Genomic DNA, 16,069 nt, shown 5'->3' with positions numbered 1-16,069 from the left:
TTTGGAGCTTAACTTTCAGTGAGAGAGGCAGATCCTAAGATAAAATATATAATATGTAAGATCGTAGTAAGTGCTCAGGTGAAAGATAAAGCTGGGAATGGAGAAAGGGTGCGTTGGGTGGATGTGGGAGGGGAATTTTAGACAGACTGGTCAGGGAAGACCTAAACAGGAAGGTGACTTCTCAGTAAGACCCGTAAGTGAGGGATGGGCCCTACACATATCTAGGGGACAGCTCTCCAGGCAGAGGGGAGGATAACTGAAAAGGCTCTGAGGCAAGAATGTGCCTGGCCTGTGAAAGAACAGTCAGAAGGTCAGAGTGGTCCAAGTAGAGGAAGCAAGAAGAATATTAGGAGACAGCAAAAATGCAAGGGGGTCACAATAGGCAGGTCTTGTAAATTTAACATGAACTTGGACTTATATTCAGAGTGAGATGGAGAGATGTTGAGCAGAGGGTTTATATGACCTGACTTGAGTTTTTAAAATGGATCCCTCTGGGGCGCCTGGGTGGCTCAGTCAGTTAATCGTCCGACTTTCAGCTCAGGTCATGATCTCACAGTCCGTGAGTTCGAGCCCTGCATCAGGCGCTGTGCTGACCACTCAGAGCGTGGAGCCTGCTTCGGATTCTGTGTCTTCCGCTCTCTCTGCCCCTCCCCTGCTCACGCTCTGTCTCTCACTGTCTCAAAAATAAATAAAAACATTAGAAAAAATCTTTAATGGATCACTCTGGCTGCTATGTTAACAATCGACTATATGAAAAAAGAAGAGAAGTAGAGGCCAAAAAAGAATACTAAAACAAGAACACAAAGTAGAGACCAGCTAGGAAGTACTGCAATAATCTAGGCAATGAAGGATGACACTGGCTGTGGTTCAACTCTGGCAATATTTGGAAGGTAGAGCCAACAGGTCTTGCTGATGAAGTGGAGAGGAGATGTGAGAAATACAGGGAGTCAAGGATGACGTCAAAGCTTCTGGTCTGAGGAACTTGAAGAATGGGGTTGTCATTTACGGAGATGAAGGAGACTACAGAAGAAGCAGTTTTTGTGGGGAGGAAATGGAGACTGGTTCGGGGCTTGTTAAGTTTCAAGTGGTCATTAACTATCCCCATGGAGAAACTGAACAGGCATTTGGACACATGAATGAATCTGGAGTTCAGGAAAGAGGACAAGGGGAAGATATAAAGTCGGAAGTAATCAGAGCACATATATGGGATCTAAAACCAAGAGCCTGGATGAGACCAGCAAGACGGTAAGCTCAGCAAGGAAAGAGACAAGGTTTATGCACTGGTCCTTGCTTCCTCTCCAACATTAAGGCAATGAAGAAGAACCTGAAAAGGAGTTTGATAGGCGCCACCAGAGAGGTAGGTGGGAAACTCGGCGAGGCAAAGGCCCGGTTCCCAGGTGGAGCAAATGCTGATAGGTCAGACAAGCGCTTTGACCTTTGGATTTAGCAAGGTCTGTAGAGGCCACCGGTTGATCTCGTTAAGAAGAATTTTCTCGGAGTAGATCAAGAGCTAGCTTGGGATAAAAGCCTGATTGGAGTGGATCCAAGAGAACAGGAGAGAAACAGGAGATACGGAGCGTAGCCCACGCTTCTGAAGAAATGGGCTATATAAGGGAGAAGAGAAATGGAGCAGTAGCTGGAGGAAAGGGGAGAGGCAAAGGAAGTTTCTGTGGTTGCTGTTGCTTTCCACGGAAGAAGTGGTGCATGTTTGTAGGCTGCTAGGAAAAACCTAGTAGAGAGGGAAACTGATCATGCAAGAGGGCAGGGCAGGGTTGCCGGGACAGTGAGTGGGTAGGAAAGAGAAGAGGGATCTAGTGCCCAAGAGGAGGGGTCAACCTTCGTGACACCAGGTCGACATTCAGGACCCGATTTAACACCGCAGAAGGGTGGGCACTGGTGCAAACAATGGGTGTAGTCAGCTGTGGGCACCTCTGGAATTTCACTGCAGGCTGCTTCAGTTTTCTGTAAAACTGGAAGGTAGTAGGAAGCAAGGTGATTTACCAGAGTGCAAAGGAGAAAGTGTTGGAGGACTGAAGAGAGAAGAGAAAGCATAAAACACTCAGGAGATTGGGTGCGTAGATAAACTAGCAAAACGTAGGGCAGGCTGACGGACCCGGCAGTAGTTAGTGATCACAAATTCAAAGTGAAGTCAGGCAGCAGGATTGTGAGTTTCTCTCCAAACCCTTTCAGCCGCGCCAGTGCAGGTGCAGAACAGACCCAAGAGCAGTTTCAGTGGAGGGATTTGGGGAAAGAAGCCGGGCTGAGATGACTCGAAGAGAAAATAGGAGGTGAGGAGCACAGAGCCCAGGTAGAGACAACTTGTTCCGGAAGCCTTGCTGTGAAACACAGCGCAGAAATGATGCAATATTTGGAAGGACTGTGGGATTGGGAAATGTAAAGCTCTTTTTTTTTTTTTAAAAAAAGGTGGGAGATACTAGCATATGATTGCACACTAATGGACTGACCAAGTAGAAAAGAAAAAGAAAAAAATGGTGCAGAAGGTAGAGGGGATGATGGGAGGGGGTGAAGTCCTTAAGGAGGTAACAGGATGTAGAACATAGAGCCCAAGTGTGGGAGCTGACCTCTGACGGGCACAGGTGTGACAGATTTGGAGAGAAGAATGAAGGAAGATCAGGTTTTCCCCTCTGAGGGTCTCTGTTATCCTAATGATAAGATGAGGTCATTAGTTGAGAAGAGGTCATGTGTGGGAAGTTGGAGAAGCCAGGAGAGGAAATATCTAGAAGAATAGGTGAGTGTATTTCCTATGGAAGCACAGTAGGTTACTGGCCATTGTCAAGTGCCCATTTGAGGTTTTTATCCAGAATTTAAAATGGAAGCAATCAATTCAAAATGAGAGTTAAAGGAATCGGTCTGGTTCAGTCATTTTCTTCAGCAAGTAGCTACTCAGAACGTAGACAGTGGGGTTCACCAGGGAAACCTATAAGTTGATAGAGCCTCATCCAGGAAAAAGACCTTATTTCTAGAACCAAGGGAGGGGGGCAGAAAGGGAAAGGAGAGGGTGACACTATATGTGTTATTCTGACTGCTGATCCCTTTAAATGAGTTTCTATTTAAGAGCCTGGATGTCAATAGTGCTTAATTTAATCAGCTTCTTGAAGGTTAAAAGGAAATTGGAAATCTTTGTGAGTACTGAGACAAGTTTTCATTAGAAACTTGAACTAATGGGCGAAGGGTGTTGTCGAGCAAAGGTGGATGGCTTATCTATTTATTCCAAAAGACAGTTATGACCCTGCAGGACAAATTATTGGACTTTGTTTGCCTGAATCTCATCAGGATATCCTGGTTGCTTATCTTGGGATCTCTCGTTTACCCACAAGCTACCATTTCTAACACGGGCCTGCAGAATCATCCCTGAGATCAGCCCTGACCTTAGTACAAGGAGATTTTAGGAACACTATTTTAGAACTCAGTGGAACCTAACCTCCTTACCCTGGCGTGTTAGGCCTTTTATAATACGGCTTTCTGCTTACTTTCCTAGAATCATTTCCCAACACTCCACCCACCTATGCCAGGCTACTTACAGGTCCCTGATGATTCATACTTCCAAGTAATTTCCCATCTCCCCCTAGAATATACTTCATTGACTTGTCCACCTGCAAAGCTGTTCTTACTCCCTCAAAGCTCCTCCGTATCATCTCCTCAAGCTCTTTCTGGTTTCCTTAGCTTTCCCCTCAGCACTTAATATCTAGCCCTTTAAACACTAACCGCATTGTGCTTGATTTATGTATTTGTCTACCACTATATTCCTTGAGGGACTGTGTGAAATTTATCTCCATAGGCCTAGCACTTAGCCCAATGCCTTACATAGAATAAATACTTTATTTAATAAACAGCATCAGATCCGATTCGTACAGTGAAAAATAACAGCTCTAGAAACAGAGCTTCTCTACTTCTTTCCTAAGACCCAGCCCTAAACTTGTTTCAAGATCTGTAGCATTTGGGTAGTCAGTGTGATAAAGTTGTTAGGTTTTGGGGTTCTAATCAGAGAGACCTGGATTTGAACCTCAGCGCTATCACTTATTAACCAAGTACCTCCTTGTGCCTCAGTTTCCTCATTTGTTTAATGGCGAAAACAAGAGAATCACCTTCATAGGGTTACTGTAAAGATAGACGAGACAGTGCATGCAACATGCTTAGCTCAGTGTTTCCAGGGCTTGGCATATAACGAGCAATAAGCAATAGTTATCATAGTCATTATTATGAACTATAATTATCTGGAAGCTAGATTCTTGCTGATTTGTCTATGCCTGAACCCTGGTCTTGAAATCATATTTTATTTCCTCATGGAGTACAACTCTGCCTTACACGGCCCATGCCCCTGCATCTCTCCCAACTGCTTCCAAACGACTACCCCGCCCCAAGGTGTCTGGTCTTCCAGGGGCAGATCCCTGGCACCAAGTGACTGATTTATAAACACTGCCTTCCGGAGGTTCCCCGCTACCACACTTCACCTGCGCGCCTCTGCAGACTGGCCATCCCCGCGGGAATCCCGACTCCAGCTTCTTCCTGAGCTTCCCTCTGGAGCTGTCAGTACGCAAGGCTCAGCCTTCCTTACCTCCTGCGTTGATTCTGCCTCCATCCCCGATAACTGCCCCACCTCAGCTTTTCTAGCTGCCTCTGGGTCTGCTGAAGTGCCATGGTTAACCTGTTTGTTTGTCTGTTTTGTTTGTTTTCCATATCTGGCCACAATGTACGTTTTATACCTGCTGTGCACACTTCTGCTGAATAGTAATGATCAGTCCTATGACAGCACAAAGAAGAGGATGCTGACCTAGTTACATTACTTTCCTATAAGGATCCCCAGATATCCTTCTGCAGCATCCAAAAGGTCTTCGCTTTATCAGATTGTTGGCAGTTTTTTTTTTTTTTTAATTTTTTAATGTTTATTTTTGAGAGAGAGAGAGAGAGAGGGAGGGAGGGAGACACAGAATCTGAAGCAGGCTCCGGGCTCTGAGCTGTCAGCACAGAATCTGACGTGGGGCTCAAACCCACGAACTGTGAGACCGTGACCTGAGCCAAAGTTGGGCTCCTGACACACGGTGCCACCCAGGCGCCCCATACCAGATTGCTGGCAGTTCTAACCAGATCACACATATTAGATTATACTACAATTTGTTAGTTTCACCCAAAGCCATCTAAACGGCCCAATCATTTCATCCTAAGTGGAGCTCTGAAGGGAAAGCATTCTGGCTGTACTGGATGGTGGCTAAAGATGCTATGGCTTTGATTTTTATTAAAGTGAATTTCCCAACCAGAAACCTAAGGCCTATGCAATATTTTGATTAGAACTCTCTAGCTAACTACCAAATAATCTGAGGAGATTAGTGGGTTGGCAGCAGATGTCAATATGTAAATATGTGGAAATAAGGAGAATCCCATTTCTAAATGTTTCCCAAGCCTCACGATTAGAAACGACCTCGGCCAATCTGTTTAACCTAGAGTCTCGGTCAATTGAAAAGGCAAATTTAGCGGAGAGAGAGTGGGAGAGGGAGAGAGAGAGAGAGAGACATTGAGAAGAGAGAAAGAGAGAAAAAGATGCCCTTGGAACTGATTATTCCTGGATCAACAAATTACCCTGAAAAAGAGCTACCATCACTTGATTAAACAGGGCACTTACTTCCACATCACCAAATGAGTTAACAACTTCATCTACAAGATTGTTTTTTATGGATGTTTACTCTCCAGAATGTTACTATATTGTATAGACTTGTGTGGACTTACAAGAAATCCATTCCTACATAGTGATTATGTTCTATGTATACAGTTATATTTTATAAAAGAAGTCATATGTTTAGACCCAAGGGTTTCTGTAATGTAACCAAAAATGCATTTCCTGCAAAACCAAAGGGAGGTGATTCCTTTATTTCCTAAGGAAAGAAGTCATAAGGCAATAAAATTATTCCACTCATCTTATTAGTGGTTAGTTAACGTGACACAGGAGAAGAGGACAGGACTGGAGGGAGAGAAGTTACCGTTTACAACATTTTGGGTTTTTTAATTAAAAAAAATTTTTTTAAATGTGTTTTTGTTTTTGTTTTTTTTTTTTGAGAGACAGAGCTTTTGAGAGAGCATGAGTGGGGGAGGGACAGAGAGAGAACAGGGACAGACAGGGACAGACAGAGACACAGAATCCGAAGCAGGCTCCAGGCTCCAAGCTGTCAGCACAGAGCCCGATGCAGGGCTCGAACTCACGGAACTGTGAGATCATGACCTGAGCCAGAGCTGGTTGCTTAACCGACTGAGCCGCCCAGGCGCCCCTGTTTATGACATTTTGAGTGATGGCTCTTTGGATCAGGATTCCTTCTACCCACGTGAAAAAAGCAGCAGAGATGAAAGAGACTGAATCATTCTTCCCAGACTTCCAAAAGATGCCATCCAGACACTCTGGATGAGGCAGAGGGAGGAAGAGCCCAGCTGTCGCCTAAGGCTTCAGTTCAAAGCCTCCGTGGGGACTGGAGTAGAGACTCACCACGCATCTGTATTCCAGCAACCCACTCCCACGTGAAGCTGCTATTCCCAAGTGCCTGTTACTAAATATAGCGCCTGCATTTCAGACTGACAGGAGAGATCCTGCTGTGTGCACCAGAAGCTGAATCTTCACTTCACACACTCCTAATATGGTCAGCCCTGCAGCCTATCAGCCTGTGCGCCCTGGAGAGAGACCAGCTCTGTGCTACACACACACACACACACACACACAAACACGCGCACACACACACACACACACACACACACACGCACGCGCACGCCCCAAGGTTAACCCTTTCGTGGAAGGCAGAATGGAAGATAGACTGACCACACCGGTCAGTGCAGCTTTTCCGGGTGCTAATAATCACGAGTCGAGTGACCACGATTCGGAAACCAGGATCCAGTCCCCCTTCCAGATGGCAGTATTTGTGGACAATAAGCATTAAAATCAAGGGAACAGGGCAAAATGAGCTGCCTAAATCCCATGGGGCACAGAAATGAAACAGGAAAGGAGAAATAAAGGAAAAGGAAAACCCATTTTCAGGAGGGTGGGCAAGAGTGTAGAAAATAGGGCAGCGGAGGGCCTGACAAGTATGTGCCCCCCCACATCCCCCTCAGAGTGTGTGTCTGCTCTGTCATAGCAGCTGCTGCCCAAGGAGAAGAGGCCAACGCCTGTCGGGGCTGGTTTTCCATAACAGACCCAAGAAGCAAGCAGACAATGCAGGGCGTAGGATCCAGGGCCACTCAATATTCTTCCCAGCACGCTACAGACTCCGCCATCCCAAGGACGGGGCCATTCAGTGTTTCAGAGCATCTACCAAGAGCCAAAGGACAGTGGCCTTTGCCAGAATAACAAGGAAGAGTCAGCCAGCACTTAGACAATCAATGCTCCTAATAACTTGCTAAAGTGTTAGAGTGTTTGTGTTTTTTCCCTGGGGGGAGGGGGGAAAGAAACACCACCTTAGCAACTTGCCAATAAGAGGGCTATCAGGACCAGCGGGTTCCTTTTCAAGAGGGAATGATGGGTAATAAAACAAAGCTAAGCTTCAAGAGATCTTCATCATGCTAATGATAGCTGTCGCTTCTCAGTATTCCACTGGCTTCCATAATTTGGTGGGATTGTGGGTCTCCAGGAGGCCAGGGAGGGTAAGGACTCTTTGAAACAATATAAAGTATTGGGGCGCCTGGGTGGCTCAGTCGGTTGAGCGTCCGACTTCGGCTCAGGTCACGGTCTCATGGTTTGTGAGTTCGAGCCCCTCATTGGGCTCTGTGCTGACCGCTTAGAGCCTGGAGCCTGTTTCAGATTCTGTGTCTCCCTCTCTCTCTGCCCCTCCCCTGCTCATGCTCTCTCTCTCTCTCTCTCTCTCTCTCTCTCTCTGTCAAAAATAAATAAACATTAAATAAACAAACAAACAAACAATATAAAGTATATATCCCCTGAAGGGTCAAATGTGAGCCATCTCAGATACTGGCTGGATCTGCTGCTCACCCGTTGCTCAGCTGCCGTGATGACGTCACCAGCTGGCCAACGGTGCGTGCTTCTTTATCTTTTGAACCCTACGTTATGAAAACTGCTTCCCATGTTCTACTTTCTCAAGAGCAGAGTCCTCTAAGAAGCACATTAGAGGAGGTCCCTAAATTGGAAATGAGACCACAGTGGTTGAGTCTTATTCGTGACACAAGGCACGGACCAATACGCTGCTATATATTATCATTTCCTAGTGAAATATGTCTGTATGCAAGGCATGAATTTCCCTGCTGTCCAGCACTACCCAGATATGGGTTATTCCACTTTTTGCCGCCTTTCTGAGGGGGCCAAGGACCCCACCCTATGTGCCCAAGGGGGATCATTAGATGGCAACTCTGCAAAGTCTCATGTTGCAGATGGGGTCCTTCTGCTGAGGGCCAAGCTCCAGGCAGCTGTGGAGGAAAGACCCCTCCTGGGGTAGGTAAGACCTCTCCTGACACAGGTGAGACCCACCTCACTGGCTTTTTGCCTGGGTAATGAATATAGAAAGATGGCCACCCATAGCTTTAGCTTGGCTTCCACATGGGTCTCTGGCCACTAGCTGTCCTCTGTCACCCTGCACTTTAGCCTCTCCCCCTGAAATCCCTGTTTGGCCCTTGCAGGTCACATCCCACATAAATCTTTCCATCTCCAAGGAGGGGTAGGGTGGGCAGGATCTTCTGCTCTCCCGCCGCCCTCCACATCCCCCCACCCTGGTTTCTCTTCAAGCTTTGTTTTTGCATAAGGGCATCAGTGAGGTGGTCAGTTCCCCTCAGAACCTTTGCTTTTGATTCACATTAAGCCCCATTAGTAATTGGTTCCTGGCGCAAAAACCAGTTTAGGATGCTTGGGGGGCAGAAACAAACAAACGTGCAATTAACAAACAAACGTGCAATTAACTATTTCTTTCCTTTACTGTTTTGGATACAATAATCCTAACTCTCCTTGTATCAATGTGGACCCTCTAGCTACTACAAAAAGTGTCAGGAAATTTGAAGAAGGAAGAAAAGTATAAAAATTAATATATAAGATCTTTTTTCTCATACCAGTTGAAATGTCTATAGACTTTATTACAAGAGAAATAAATGATATCCATTTGGCAGAAAAGGAACACTGAGAGAACGCTAAAAAAGCATTACTTCATTTTCAATAAAACTTAGATTAAAAATTCTTTATCAGAACTTGTATCAGTGCCCATATTTGCAACACAAATTAAAAAAAAAAGAGAGCATTTTAAAAAAAAAGAAAAAAGGGCGGGGATGCCTGGGTGGCTCAGTCAGTTAATTTTCTGACTCTTGATTTCAGCTCAGGTCATGGTCTCTCAGTTCATGGGATCGAGCCCCAACTCTGGCTCTGTGCTGATAGTGTGGGACCTGCTTGGGATTCTCTCTCTCCTCTCTCTCTGCCCTCCCCTCACAAAACGAATGCCCACATTCTTTTTGTATGTCAAAATTAAAAATAAACATTTTTTTTAAAAGTGGGAGAAAGAGAGAGGAAGGTGGACATTTCTCTAGAATTCTTCTTGCAGTGGCCACGGTTAACCTCACTCATTCATAAACTTGAAGCTACAACTTAACCCTAGCCCACGTGCCCCACCCCACCCAGGGGTGCATCTCAGTCGTCTTAGGCCCTAAGAACAATGTGGGCTGGGAACCTACCATGCTCCCATTTACAAATGACTTATCCTGGACCTTGATATTAACTGAAAGGATTCACTTGCTTCATTCAACAATTATATTTTGAGGTCTGCTGCGTGGTCATCCTCTGTTCTTGCTAATGGAGATAGTACAGTGACCAAGGCAGAAGTTCTACCTTTGGAGCTTCGGGTGGAGGAAACAGACCAAAAGAAAAAACAAACACAAACAAACAAACAAACAAAACCTGATTGTCATCATCGTTCTGAAGGCAATAAACAGAGTGAGCTGGTGAGTGTGAGGGTGTCTGCAGTGGGGGTACTATTTACAAGGCAGGGTGCAAGGCAAAAGACCGCTCTGACGAGGAGACATTTGGAGTTAAGACAGGCCTGGAAATGCCAAGGTGCTGATAGAAGAAGCAGTTGAGGACGTCTGAGGGACAGAAACAAAACCAGCGTGTGGCTTGAGCCCAGTGGAACAGGGAGAAAAAGAAGAGAAGTGAGCTTGGCCAGGAGGGAAGACTCAGAAAAAACCTTGACGTTGAGATTTTTATTCTAATTTCAGGGAAGAAGCACGGGAAGGATTTTTAGCAGGGAAAGAATGTGATCTGGTTTCCAGGTTCAATGTCAACAGTGTTCAGATACTGCTCTGACAATTAATAACGACAGCTTTTGTCACCAAAGAGACGACCGTGCAGGCACCGAGATACCTGCTGGGTGTGTCTGCACATCCTCTTAGCCACTCAAGAGGCTCTATGGCTCCAGTCTCTTGAAGTCTGAAAATTCTGCACGACCAGAAACTGAGTCATTTCAGGAGTTGCTGCACATCCCAGAACATGCCAGGCAGGAAGTCTCTTCTTTTTTTTCCCCCTCTGGGTCAGCAATCAGCAGGATCCTCCTCTCTGATTATATTCAAGAGGGTAAATAGCTCTTGCTACCAACCCAGATAGATGAACTGGCCACCAAGTTATAGAGAAAAAACTATTACCTTGACCTTGGTACCAGGTTCTGTGTTCTAGGTTTGCACAAAGAAAGCCAGACCAGGGCAGACAAGAACATTCCCTGTTTCAGACCGCAGACCTGGGAACAGACTAATAATAAAACAGCACACAAGGAACAGAATGATTTCAACAGCTGTGCTTTGGGTGGACTTTCTTCCCTCCGCTTTCGGCTACCATGTTGATGGCTTTTTTGTATACTTTCCGACACCACATCTTGTCAGCACTTACGTGAAAATATTTACACTGGATTCTTCCATGCCCCTGTCCAACTTAACTTCTGATGAGTTGGCAGAAGTCCTGAGACAGGAGACCAATCACACTGAATGTGGAATGGCCCGAAGACAGGTTTTTGTGCGTGGAGCTCCTCTCTTCAGGTTTGACCACCTAAATTTTCCAGAGCTACAAACAGAGTTGCCATAATTTCCACGCTATAATAAGGCCATGAGGGTCTCAAGGAAACATAATATTGATGAGGTTTCCTTCACAATGCCTTCCTTACTCTTAGGCTACAAAGAAGGGTAATTGGAAGTGCTTGGGAAGCACTATCCAATAAACAGAAGCATAAATCCCAGGTCTAATTAGTAATGCTATTCAGCTTTAAGATGAGTTGACATGCTCTTTGTAGGGCTTTGAGTTGGTAAAGCCCGTGGATCGATGTCAGTGTAAAGGTGGTCTTTCTCTGTTCACACATGGAACACAACAAAGGAAAGGGTTCTTCCCAGGAAGCAGCGGGGAGATCTGTTTCTTCAAAGTGGGTGAAGTTATAGACAACAACTCGTTTTCACAATAAACATTGGCTGAACCATGACATTTTTTAAACACAGATTTATTGGGTAGGTTTGTGTGAATAGGTGCCTTTGGCCAAGTTCTCAAGGGCTGTCTTTTTTTCATGGGGGGGAAAAAAACTTTTCAGCCAAGGCCAAGGAAACTATTTCAGCTAAGAAAGGAACTGCTATGGCCTGTAATGTAACCCATGAAATAATTGTAGCCAGAGCCAGTGAATACGGTCAGTGGAAAGGCTTCAGAAAGAACCAGGCTGTGACAAGGGGCCCCCAATAGCCGTGCTCTCATCGTTATGGTTTCTATTGCAGGAAAATGGCCTTAAGATGACTTTCAAGTCCTAAATTTCTTTATGAAAGAAAATATTAGGAAGGAATAAGAAAATTATAGACAGGCCCTAAAAACTGAATCAAAGAGGAAATTCTTAGGAGTTCACTTAAAAAGGAAATGCTTAAATTCTTTAGAAATGCTCTTTTCTTACAAGAAGACAAAAGAGGGGCGTGGGGAGGGAACGGACCACGGTCTGGACACATAACCAGATCAAGACCAATCACTGAAAATGGATTAAGTTAAGAGATGGGATTAAATTAGGTCACCTTAGCACTTTGATCAGGGAGCCCATCTACCAAGTGTGACATTGTTTACTATTTGGCTGTTGCAAACGAGGGAAGGAAGGAAGTTTCGAATGTTGTAGAAGCCGCTGCAGACAAGCATGCAGACAATGCATCTAATAAGCAGGTGAGTGGTAGGTAAGACCACTCTGCTCAGGATTCTGCACCTGCTCTCCTCAGGCTCCCGTCTCTGCCTTGCCCTGTCCCGCTCTGCATCCCAGGGACAAACTGTCCCTGCCCCCAGACTGCTGGCTTCTGGTTGGGTGGAGACTAGAGTTGGAAGAGGCTGTTGGCTTCGTGGCCTCCCTGCCCGCCCCTGCTCCACTCCTCGCTGACGGACGGCATCATGTCAGGTCACTGGCTCCGGGACTCTCTTCTCACTGGGCTCTGCGACCGATTTCCCCTCTCCCTTGCCCTTCAGCCCTGGAAGTGATAATGGCTTTCTGCTCTGGCTAATCTCTGGATGCTTGCCATCCCGTGGTTTGTCCACGGTTTGCTCCCTCCCCCACCTCTCACAGGAGCCCCTTCATTACATTCTCTTCACTTAAACTCCTTGAGTGGAACTGTATTTCCTGCCAGAACACAGACCCATAGAGTCCTGAATACATTTTCTCAAAAAAGACTACAACTCTATTCTGAGGCAGAGGGTCACAGTATACCAGGGGTCCCTCATTTAGATTCAGTGCCTCGATGTGGAAAATGATGTGACATTACTACAGACCCGAGATTGCAGGCCACCATTTTCTTGAGGCATTTTCAGCACGAGGCCCATGCGTTTTAATATGTACGTTATAGGTCAGGGCCAGAGCCCCCAGAAATCCGCTGTGAGATTTACATTCTGGGGGAACCCAGCCAGAAGGTGAGGGAAGGCAGAAGTTAGCTGTAGCAAGCTTTCCTATTGGTTCTGAGAGAACTTATGATGCAGAAATAGCCCCCAGTTTGGGGCTCCTGGCTGGCTCAGTCAGTTGAGCTTCTGACTCTGCATTTCAGCTCAGGTCATGATCCCAGGGTTGTGGGATCGAGCACTGCATGGGGCTTCATGCTCAGTGTGGAGCCCGGTTAAGATTCTCTCTCTCCCTTTGCCCCTCTCCCCCACTGATTCTTTCTCTCTCTCTCTCTCTCTCTAAAATAGAAAGAAAGAAAGGGAAGAAAAGAAATAGCCCCCCAGTTTATAAAGGGATAGAAACAATTTTCATTTATTCTTCTTTCTGGCTATGAATAACTAGTCAAGATAAAAGAAACATCAAAGAGAAAGGTAGGAGAGGAGAGAAAGGCAAGGGGGAGAGGGAGGGAAGGGGAGAGGAGAGGTGCAGAGGAGGGGGAGATGGGAAGGGAGGGAGGGGGAGAGCAGTGGAGCGGAAGAAGGGGAGAAAACAAGAGAGAGCTATTAATTCTTTCTTAAATTTCAGCCAGGGCTAAATAAAGTCTCTTTTTAAGAAAACTGAACAATTTTACTTGCAGAATTAATGCCAAAATTTTTTGCTTTGAAAAAGGGGCCAGCCTACATAGATACTTAATTTACAACCTGGAGCTCGGAGGCCTTTTCCACACGCGCTAAAATATCCCAGCCCTTCCATACCCCGGACCCCGTGACAGGGCGCGCGGCAGGCCCCGACCTTCCATCGAGGACCGACGTGCCTGGGGGCTGTCGGCCTTGCCCTCTGGCAGGTGTGCCCCACGAGGCCGGGCGTGCTGCACGTCCACCCCCCGTGCCGGGTAGATAGCGTGCAGCGAGACGGAGGTGAACGCGGGAAGCCAGCCTGTCCCGGAACCCAGGCGGCCGTTCCTCCCGAAAGGCAGATGGATGAGCGGTGGGGACAGAATGAACAACCGTGATTACATTTTGCCTCGGCGAGTCTGAATCGAGGACACTCACTGACTCAAAAGCGATCCTCTCCCCAGATCGCTTTTCGTGAAAGACCCGATTCAGGGCTCGCTTCACGTGTTGTTAGTGGCAGAGAATGAAGTGTCTCTTTTCTCTGCCTCGGTGTTGTATCTCCCTAGGAAAAATAAGAAAGAAAAGGCTCCAGATGGAGAGCCTCACGTTGTCGGCAGATTTAGAAAAAGCTCCCCTGGAATTTGTACTGGGGACGCAGTTGGGTGCAGGCCGACGAGTGAGTAACCTTCCTGTTGTCGCTTTCATTTCAGGCTTCAGAGATGCCCCGCTCTCTTGTTCAAAGAGGTTGATCAAAAATTTGTGAGGAGGGAGAAGAGGTCTGGGCGGGCCTGTCTGATTTCATTATCTCTGACACACCACACAGATGGGGCAGAGCCACAGAAGGCCGGAGACGGCCATCGGCGGCGCTGGGGTGAAGCATAGGCCTCGGGAGCCTCCCCTTACTGACCACACATGTTCTAGTCTCTTGGGATCTCCCACATAGCCATGCGTCTCAGTATTGAACCTAACGTATACATCTCAGTCACTAAACCTCCAGCATTGTGGTCAGAAGACCAACACCCACGGATTCCCCCAACCTTTAACTTGTCCCCTTAGTATAACTTCCACTCTTGCTCCTCAGGTTAGCAAAACTCCGTTCTCGGGTCACGTCCTCTTAAGTGCAGGGGGAGAAGCACACCGTCAGCCCATTCCTCGACAGCTTTGATGCATATATAGCATGAGTCCGACATTCTATACGGAGGAGGTGCTGTCATTAGGATGGTCATCCAGACAGCAGGAGAATCCTCTAGGTCCAGGCGCGGACCTCAACAACATCCTTACAAGGCAGAGCTTGGCCTGAAGGCGGCGACTAAAATGGAAAAGGAAAGACTGGCTTGTGTGTTCCATTGGAAGGAACTCTAGGTCACACGAAGGCAGTCAGCACATCAAACAAGCTGCCTTCTCCATCCGTGTGTTTCTGGTTGCCAAGAAAGGTCTCCAGGCCGGGGTTTTGTGAAGGTGTGGGATGACTAAAGAGTGGGAGGGGGCTCACCACAACACAGAATGGGACCACAGAAAGTAGAGAGCCCTGAACGGGCCGCCTGGACTCCACCCCCAGCTTCTCAACCCTACATAAATGCTGAGATCAACTGAGAGCCTTTTAAAAATACAGATACCGGGGCGCAACCCCCAGAACCATCAGAGAATCAAGTTGGAATCTCTGCCATCAGCTGGAAGGCCCAGTAGAGTGTTTATCAAAAGTTTGGGGAAGCTGTAAGCACAGGAAATGCAAAGCGAATGCAGAGGATGAGTGTCTTGGGTTCCCCTGGCCACACTCTCACTCTCAGAGGGGGTTCACAACCAGGGGTTCCCAGCCAAAGAGGCAGAGCTAGACGAGTCGCCCTCCACTGCTCCCGCCCCAGTGTTCTAACTTGCTTGAGGTCAGACTGGAGCTTAATTTCACAACTGCCTTGGGAGCTTGGGAAACTCTCGGGCAGCAACCAGACTGGAGAAATCACCTCACTTACCTGAGGCCCCAGGCATGTACCTTTGATTCTTTGTTAAGCTCATACCCACAAGCAAAGATAAAAAGATTCCTCCCTCCCCCCTGCCAAATCCCTTCCCTCTTGTCTATGAACTTTGTCCCTACTTTACCTATTTATCCTGCTCACAGGAGGGCAGCTCTTCTTTCCTATAAAGTTAGGAGCCTGTATTCGACTTGGCAACGGTCATGATTTTTACTCACGGCACCACCGCCTTATCCAGTGGAGTTGTGCAGTGCACTACCTATACAGCTCTAGATGATGGCCTTGAGGAGGTCATGACTAGACAAGCATGCCACAGACACAAAGGTGCAAACAATTGAAAATACACACACACACACATACACACAGGGTCAGTGAGGCACCAGCATGGGAAAGTAAAGGAAATAGCAGCAACAACGAAACCAAGAGAATGACCCATTTTAACCTAGACCGTGATCAAACCGTTCCCATGTAAGCTGTGATTTTAGTAGCTTCTTCTTCAGCCCTGGAAATTATGCTTTCCTTTGAAGAGCTGGTGGAGCACTCCAAATGATACATTCAGGACTGCAATTCCATGTTCTGTTTCTCAGAAGGATGGTAATAGACACTGGATACATGTCCTAGTGTCTAATTCTCCAGTTACATA

Source organism: Panthera uncia, chromosome B4, assembly GCF_023721935.1.
Source record: "Panthera uncia isolate 11264 chromosome B4, Puncia_PCG_1.0, whole genome shotgun sequence".
In the NCBI taxonomy this organism is placed as follows: Eukaryota; Metazoa; Chordata; class Mammalia; order Carnivora; family Felidae; genus Panthera; species Panthera uncia.
Note: the sequence above shows the minus strand (reverse complement) of the source record.